Here is a 9,459-nt window from a genome sequence, read left to right on the forward strand (position 1 = left end):
TCAGCCTATCCTTGTTTGTACTGGACTTTTTTAAAAAAATTTTTTTTTAAAATGTATTGTTTGTCAAGCATGCACAAGATAACAAGTATGGGTAGGAACATAAACATGAACAAGTACAGGTAGGAATATAAACATGAACAAGGGAAGTAAAGTCTTCTCTGACCATTAAATGTTATGTGTGGATATGATTGAGTAGACTGACTGTTTTTTACATAATGGGATTTTAGCTTACTGTTTTAACTATTAGATTTGTATACATATTGTTTGTATTGCATGTTGTGAGCCGCTCCGGGTCCTCAAAGAGGGGCGGCATACAAGTCATAATAATAATAATAATAATAATAATAATAATAATAATAATAATAATAATAATAATAATAATAATATAATAATAAAAATAATAAAAATGGACAAGGAGGGTAGGCACACTGGTGCAATTATGCACTCCCACTTTAAGGACCTCTTAGGAATGGGGTGAGATCCATGGTAGTATGTCAGTACAACACAGCAAATGAGATCACTATGCTGGATTTCGTATTTCATCACCAGTCGGGCGCTTCCCAAGCACCTAGGACTGTGTGATGTATAAAATAGACAGGGAGGGTAGGCACACTGGTGCAATTATGCACTCCCACTTTAAGGACCTCTTAGGAATGGGGTGAGATCCATGGTAGTTTGAGTTTGGCAAAGGATTTATATGTCCTAGTTAGCAATACAAAGTTACTAGAGAAGAAGCTTCACAAAGTTAAGTTAACAGCTCTTAATGCCTTTTTGGCAATGCTGTTACAGTGAGCTCTGGGGCCTAGATCATTTGAGATGAAATGATGAAATACATCCACTCCTTTTGTATGTACCTACATTGTGATGGTACCATGCTGCTTTTATCACTTCCCACCTCCAATTACTTTTCAATGTGAATACAAGTGAATACAGGCTTTTGCAAAGCATGAAATATTAATTTCAGAATAAACAAGTTTCTTCTTTGTTTTGGCAATGGATGAGGCAAAAACCAAGCTTTCAAGTACTTGTTTTTGAAATGTTAATCAAGGATGTCATGAATAAGTAAACCAGCAAAGAGATTGCTGGGATTCTTAAGTATTTTTTGCTAACAAATTGGTTGATATTTTTTTTGCAGGGTTCTTTCATTCCTAATAAAATTAAAGGCTGTCTTTTAATTGGTCAGAAAGCTCGGTACTCGTAGCAAGTTGAAAGCATGGATTCTGGAGTTTAAGATGACCAAACAAGCAGTTGCACATTTATTTGAGATACTGGTATATTTGTCTGCATTTGCGCTCCATGTTCTGTAGGAAGTCTGGACCCTATTAGTTTATTTGAGACTAAAGAGTAGAAATGTTATATGCCCATGATTTATTTATTTATTTATTAGATTTCTATGCTGCCCTTCTCAAAGCGACTCAGTGATAGTGAGCCTATGATAGTGAGCCTGTGGCATGCATAGTCCTCTCTGCAGGCATGCAAGCCATTGACCAGTTCAACTCCACTGTGCATGTGTGAATGCTTCGCGCCAGCCAGCTGATTTTCGGGTCAGACAAGCTCATGCTTTCTCCTCACCTTCTGCGGCCCATGCCTTCCCAGATTTCTGGAGACTCCACCCCAGTGCTCTTTGGGGAAAGAGGCTCCCTCCTCCCACCATCAACTCCATTTGGGAAAAGAGGCTTTTCCCTCTTCCCAGGTCTTTTTGGGGATGGGAGGCTTTTTCACTCTCCCACGGCTGTTTTGGGTTGTGAGGCCAGAACGTGTGTGTGTGTGTGTGTGTGTGAGTGTGTGATGCATGCATACCGGTAGGTCACACGTGAATGTGCAGGGGGTGGGACGTGCAGGAGAAGCGTTTCATTAGAGAACCATCTTTCAGCTGTGGTGAGGGGGACATTTGCCCAGGATTCGCCTGGTGCGCCAGTTGCGGCCCTATCTGGATCGGGACTCACTAATCACAGTCACTCATGCCCTCATTACCTCGAGATTTGACTACTGTAATGCTCTCTACATGGGGCTACCTTTGAAAAGTGTTCGGAAACTTCAGATCGTGCAGAATGCAGCTGTGAGAGCAATCATGGGCTTCCCAAAGTATGCCATGTTACACCAACACTCCGCAGTCTGCATTGGTTGCCGATCAGTTTCCGGTCACAATTCAAAGAGTTGGTCTTGACCTATAAAGCCCTTCATGGCATCGGACCAGAATATCTCCGGGACCGCCTTCTGCTGCACGAATCCTAGCGACCGATTAGGTCCCACAGAGTTGGCCTTCTCCGGGTCCCATCGATTAAACAATGTAGTTTGGCGGGTTCCAGGGGAAGAGCCTTCTCTGTGGCGGCCCCGACCCTCTGGAACCAGCTCCCCCCTGAGATTAGAACTGCCCCCACCCTCCTTGCCTTCTGCAAACTCCTTAAAACCCACCTCTGCCGTCAGGCATGGGGAACTGAAATATCTTCCCCAGGCCTATACTGTTTATGTATGGTATGTTGTGTGCATGTCTTTTTTAAAATTATGGGTTTTTAGCTTTCTAATTATTGAATTTGTGTTATATATTGTTTTCTGTTACTGTTGTGAGCCGCCCCGAGTCTGCAGAGAGGGGCGGCATACAAATTAAATAAATAAATAAATAAATAAATAAATAAATAAATAAATAAATAAATAAATAAATAAATAAATAAATAAATAAATAATGTGTGTGAACACTCGCATATGTGCGACAGTGTGCACGCACACACTTTCGGCACCTGAGGGAAAAAGGTTTGCCATCACTGTTATATGCCTTCAGGGTGGACTTACTCTGTGGGTGGTTGGCCCAAAGAGATTATGACTTGACTAAAATCACCCAGCTGGCTTTCCTGACTAAGGTAAGAGTAGTTTCACTGCTCCTAGTTCAGTTCCTTAGCCACTAGGCCACACTGGCTATCTCCTAAATACTATAAAAATCTTTCATAAATAAGCTCAAAAAAATAAATAAATAAAGGAAACACTTAAACAATGCAATATAACTCCAAATAAATCAAACTTCTGTAAAATCAAACTGTCCACTTAGGAAGCAACAATGATTGACCATCAATTTCACATGCTGTTGTGCACATTCAACTCTGTACAGAACAAAGTATTCCGTGAGAATATTTCATTCAGATATACGATGTGTTATTTGAGTTTTCCCTTTATTTTTTTGAGCAGTATATTTATTTTATGAATGGTATCTCCTTAAATACATAGCTACAGGCAACTGTGTTGGTGAATTCCTGTTCAGAAGTGCCATAGAACCATAGAAAACTGATCGTAGAAACAAACCTAGTGGCCCTCAAGTTTGCACTTTGAGATTTTTTTAAAAAAATATTTTTATTTATTTCATCTTTTAATTTTTGATAGATGATGGACATGTGTTTAAACTGGAAGTTGGCTGCAACTACTCCTTCTGTGAAGTAATGCTTTCTAACATTACTTTTGAACTAGACTCCTGTCAGTTTGACATTAGGCCTCCATTTTCTTGATTTTTGCTTAATATTGAAAATACTTCTTCCAGAGCCTTATTTACACCCTTCATATATTTAAATGTTTCAATAAAGTTACTCCTTTCCCTTGTGTCCTCCAGTCCAGGCTATACATATTCACTTTATCCAATGTGTCCTGATATTTTTGTCCCTCAGACCTTGCACCATTTTTGTTGCCCATCTCTGGAGTTGCTCAAACTTACATCGTTTTTAAAGTGAGGTCTCCAGAACTGGATACAATATTCCAAATCAGGTCTGACTAAATCCTATATATTACAAGTAGAATTTGGACTTCCTTTTCCCTTCTGGTCATCCCTTTAGAATCTTTAGGAATTTCACATATCATATCTGAAAACCAACTCACACTATGTTCAATGTATCTACTGGTTTGCTACTTGAAACAAGGTTTCTTTCTAAATTTGAACATTTGGAAGCTTAGTGCAAAAATCTCATATTTTACAAATTTACCTCTGCTAGAGAAGAATTTTAATCAAAGAAGTAAATGAAGCAGAAGGGTTTTGTTCTAAGAGATTTGAACTGCAGGATTTGAGATGTGCAATTAGTGAAACTGAAAGGTTCCCATGGAGATCATGACTTTATAGCCATTGAATTAACCCAGTCAATGGAATAATTTAAATTAATCCTTCAGATTGCAGATTCTGTGTCTAAATGAACATTTAATACCATTTTGAAGACCTCGAGGCAGAATGTTCATTTGACTACCCCACACTTCACTGTATCCGACGCTGATTTTTTTTTCATTGTTAGTGGCCAAGGAAGTAGAAAATTAATGCTACTAAATTGAATCCATAAGATCATTTTGAATGCTAATTCATATTATATTTCAGATGGGGTTCCTTCACAGTAGGAGGCCAATACATCCCATTTCCTTATATCTGATAAGTGAAATTTAGTGTGTAATTCTGCCTCCTGGAAATTGTTTTAAACCTATAGCCTTTGGAACTCCTATAGCCTTCAACCCTCCAAGTATTTATCAAATATGATCCTACTAAGATTGGGATCACTGAAAATACTGCCACTTAACCAGATACACACTATTAAAATCGAGTTGAAATGTCTAGACAATTGATTCCATTAAGCAACAATTTCTTAATTTTTTTGGAATAATTCTGAGAGAAAGTATAACTAGCTGCTACTTTTAGACCATGCACTTTGCCTTGTCCCATGACGTTTTTTCCTTACGGTGTTTAAAAATCTCCCTAAAACAAATCATCTTTTGACTTATTATCAATCAAAATTGTTTAATCGCCCCTCTAACCAAAAGCAACCCTGGAAAGCACTCAACGATCAAGTAAAAACAAAAATATAAAATACAAAAATCCACATTAATAAATACCATAAAAATGAGAAAAAATATAAAAGGAAAATATCTCCCTCAACAATGGAATCATCTGAGCAAGTTTCTGGTTGCCTGGGAGATCCAGGCCTGAAAACATAGCCAAGTCTTGAGGGCCTTCTAGAATACCAAACAGGATGGAGCTAATCTAATTTCAAGGAGAAGAAAAATGTTCCATAAGACGGATGCAATGACAGAGAAGACATGCCTCTTGGGACTCACCAGTCTCATCTCCACCAGTCTCTCGCCATCTCTCCCAGATCTTATTGGGCAGACTGATATAATTTAGCAGAGGCATTCCCTCAAATAACTCAGCCAGCGATGGGCTACTAGCCAGAATGCTAAATTGCGTTCGTCGCCGCGACTTGTAAGTGCTTGCAGGGCCAGTGCGATTTTGCTTCTGCACCTGTGGAAGTAGCAAAATCATGCACGGAGCCGCAGGTACGCCCGTGTTTCATTAAGGTTTTTTTTGCTTCCACGTATGCCGAAACATAGGTGCACCTGTGGCTCTGCGCATGATTTTGCTACTTCCACAGGTGCAGAAGCAAAGTTGCAAGCACTTACGAGCTGTGGCGGTGAGTGCAATTTAGCATTCTGGATAGAAGCCCACTGCTGACTTCAGCCCTATGCCAGGAAGGACTTTAAAAGTTAAAATCAACACCTTGAATTGAATCGGGGAACAAATTGGCAACCGATGCAGATCACATTGAAAATGACAGCTATATTTCAGCCATTGATTTCAGATTTCGATATTATCTTCCAGATCTCAGAAAAACTGTTTAAACATTTAATGAACTTTTCCTGCATCCTGCAAACTTTTATGTTTACAACTCAACAGAGCTTTTGTTTCTGAGAGAAGTGTTTTTCTCTAAAAAACAAAAGATCTCAGCTTGTTGACTTGGAATGTTGAAAAATACATTTTCTATTCAGTAAAGCATGATAAATTATAATTACAGATTTTGGAGCAACAAAACAAACGACTCTTTGAAAAGTTTGACATATTTTTTTTTTTTAAAAAAACCAAACATCTGCCTGGTTGTTCCATTGGAAGATTCATGTATTTCTGAGTCATAATGCTTTCCAGAAAGAAATTCTATCTTTTGAGTCCTCACACTTATGACCATGACAGCTGCCGCTTAAACCTGATTGGTTCAGATGCAGGCAGGCAGCCAGCAAGCAGGAAAACAAAGCCCCACTATTGGTTTAGAGCTTGACAGCTCCTTTATAAAAGGGAGCTGTCAAACTGCTGTTCTTGCTGTTGGTGCCAAAATAAACCTTACTGTTCATTACAGCTGAGTCTACTTCATTCCTGTCAGCTTGTACCTGCTTGACAATTTAACACTATTCATGTTATATGTGGTTGGAAAAATATGAAATACCTTTGCAAAAAGTACAAGAAAAATATATTTGTAATAACAAAACTGTACAGGTGTTTTATCAAAAAAGCAGACGGCATGAGAAATGAAAAGCCACAAACTCCCCCCCCCCCCATACCCAGATACTATTGTTTTAAGGAATATCCTTCTGGGTTCAATCCCAAGCAGGGTAAAAGCCACTGGATTCATGGAAGTTGTTTGGAAATTATTTCATTTTTCTAGAAGGGTTGGTGCTAATTTCCTTCAGTACATATTCATATTCAAAGACATTTTAGTTAGTAAAGGCATTGGACCAATGGACCAGGAATGGGTAACCAACTAGTTCTAGTACTGTCATAAGTATGGAAGTCATCTGAATGACTTTGCACCAAGCACACTCAGCTCTAAGTAGACAATAGCAAACTATTTCCAAATATGTTGCTTAGAAAACTATGTGAACTTGTCCCACGTAACAGGAAAAAAGACTGACTTAAAAGCACTAAACTCTTTCTTCAGGTAATTGTACACAATTAGAATTGCATGTAACTAAAGCTATTAAGGTTTATCTGGTGTAAAGTGTAAAGTGGGTTCATTATTCCACAGGCAAGTGCTCATCCTGGAACAAAATGCTTGATACTGATATCAACAACTTTATTAAAAACATCCTACTAAACTGCCAGATTACTAATAATAATTAATGTTAACAAAACAACAGCATTTAGGCTTCCACCAAAAGATATAAAGCTTCTTGGATGAGAAGCAAAATGTCTTTAAGGAAAAATGAAGTCCAGCTGTTTTTCCATAAACATTTAGGCTTATATACTACCTGATAGCACTTTATAACACTCTGGGTAGTTGCAATGCAATGTAAGCAGTATTTGTATATTGCCACCAACAATCTTGTTCCCCATTTTATATGAGCCTTGGTGGTGTAGTGGTTAGAGTGCAGTGCTGCAAGCTACTTCTGCTGATCACCACCTACCAGCAGTTTGGTAGATGGAATCTCAGTAGACTCAAGGTTGACTCAGCCTCCCATCCTTCCAGGGTATAATGCTACTGAGTCCACTTGAGCCTCATGGGGATTGAACTCCAGCTTGTGGGAGGAGTATAATATATATTTTTATATTAATGGGTTTTTAATCGTTTTTAGTATTGGATTACTATTGTACACTGTTTTATTGTTGCTGTTAGCCACCCCGAGTCTCCGGAGAGGGGCGGCATACAAATCCAATTAATAAATAAAATAAATAAATAAATATAATTTCAGATGTTCAAAAATGAATCACAATGACAGCTGTGATTTGTATCTAAAGCAAAGAAAGAGAACTAAATAAAAATAAACCCCAAAACTATATTCTTAAATAGATTGATTTTTTAAAAAAAACACTGAGATCTGAAGACTATTTTTGTTGGGACAACCAATATAACTTACCCTTCTGAAATTGCAACGTTTAACAAACTTTCTTGGAAGTAAGGTTCACTGAACTCACCAGATCCAAGTAGGCTTTATGGGACTGCACTGCCAAATTAGTTACCTTTGGAAATTTGCTAAGTATAATGAACAGGTTTTCAGGCCATATTTCAATACCTTAATGTTACGTTCTCTGCACATCTCATCATACAGTAGTTACCATACAGAGTGATTTGCATTAAAAGAGAAAGCATAGATTTATAATGTAGCACTATATTTTTTATCATACTGAATGTCATAGAAGGTAATTATGTGTACTAGAATGTGACACACTCCTATATGTTTTACCTTGCCTTGCCTTGCCCTCCCCAGCAAATACACCCATGTCTATGAAGACACCAAACTCCACTCCAGGGCGTCTACCTTGCCCAGATTTGGCATGAGGGAAGATTCCTTTCTCTTCAGGCATGTTTTTACTTCCATTTATGTTTACTTCCAAATAAACATTAACAGTGTTGAGGCTTTGCAGTGTTGGTGTTGAAGAAGACCCCTGAGCAAACCATGGATAGCCAGGAAACCAAACAAATGGATAAGGCAACAAAATCAACCCAGAAGTTCCCAGTTAATCGAATAGAATATAATTCTTTATTGGCCAAGTATGATTGGACACACAAGGAATTTGTCTTTGGTGCAGATGCTCTCAGGTCTTGGTATATTCGGCGTGATATCCTGGGTAGTTGGACGCCTAATCAACAACCATTAACTAATCAGCATACTTCAGCTACATCAAGGACCCCAGATGTTACCCCACTGACTCACCAGGAAGTTTCTACACAGCAGGCAATTGCTGAGCCATCAAACCACACCCAGCCACCTGTATTTATAGAAGGAATGCAGCTTAGGTCTCGCAGTGTTCGCCTTAGAACAAGGACAGAAACACCAGCCTGAAGATGATGAGTGGGACCTCATCGAAACGTCGCCAGAAATTTCCAAATCCTACACGGGAAGAAACCCGAATATACCAACACCGTCATACCTGTACCCGTGGAAATCTACGAAAACACACACATATATATACATACATACATACATACATACATACATACATACATACATACATTTGTCAAGAATCATGAGGTACAACACTTAATGATTGTCGTAGGAGTCAAATAAGCAATGAAAAAACTATGAATATTAATTTTAAAAAATCTTAAGGATACAAGCAATAAGTTACAGTCATAGAGTCATATATGGAAGGAAGAGGGTGATAGGAATGATGAGAAAAAACTAAGCATAAACGACCAGACTCAATTTTTTCACACTTTGGATATGGGAGGCAAAGAATGAGATCTCTAAAAGCTGGGGAGTGACAGAAAAGGTAAAGAGAGCAAGCAGCGGCAAGGTGGATGGACTTGATAGCAGCAGCGATGGGTCCACGGTTGGAACAGCCTAAGTCCAAGTCTGGGCCAGATGGTCCTGGAGAAAATCCAAGTGGTCGCCAAGATGGCATATGATATAATAACGACCCAACCTCATTTTTACATCGAAAGTCACTTAAATGCAGCACACTCTTCTTAAAGCCTCCAGGCTTGGATTGCAAGACCGTGCCCATTCCGAGTTTGCTTCTTCCACGCGCAAGTTACACCACCCTCCACCTTTACTCGAGCGAGGGCACCACTGAATAGCGCGCTTACTTCTTAAGCAAAAGAAAGCTTGGAATTCTGAAGCGCTTGGAAACCCCGGCGGAGGACCATCTGCCCGCGTTAAAGATGAGATTACCGGATTTGCAGCTCCGAAGGGCTTTGGCGGGAACATGGCTGCCCGGGGGCAGCGCTGGGGACC

The sequence above is a fragment of the Erythrolamprus reginae genome, chromosome 2 (genome assembly GCF_031021105.1).
Source record: "Erythrolamprus reginae isolate rEryReg1 chromosome 2, rEryReg1.hap1, whole genome shotgun sequence".
Taxonomy (NCBI): Eukaryota; Metazoa; Chordata; class Lepidosauria; order Squamata; family Dipsadidae; genus Erythrolamprus; species Erythrolamprus reginae.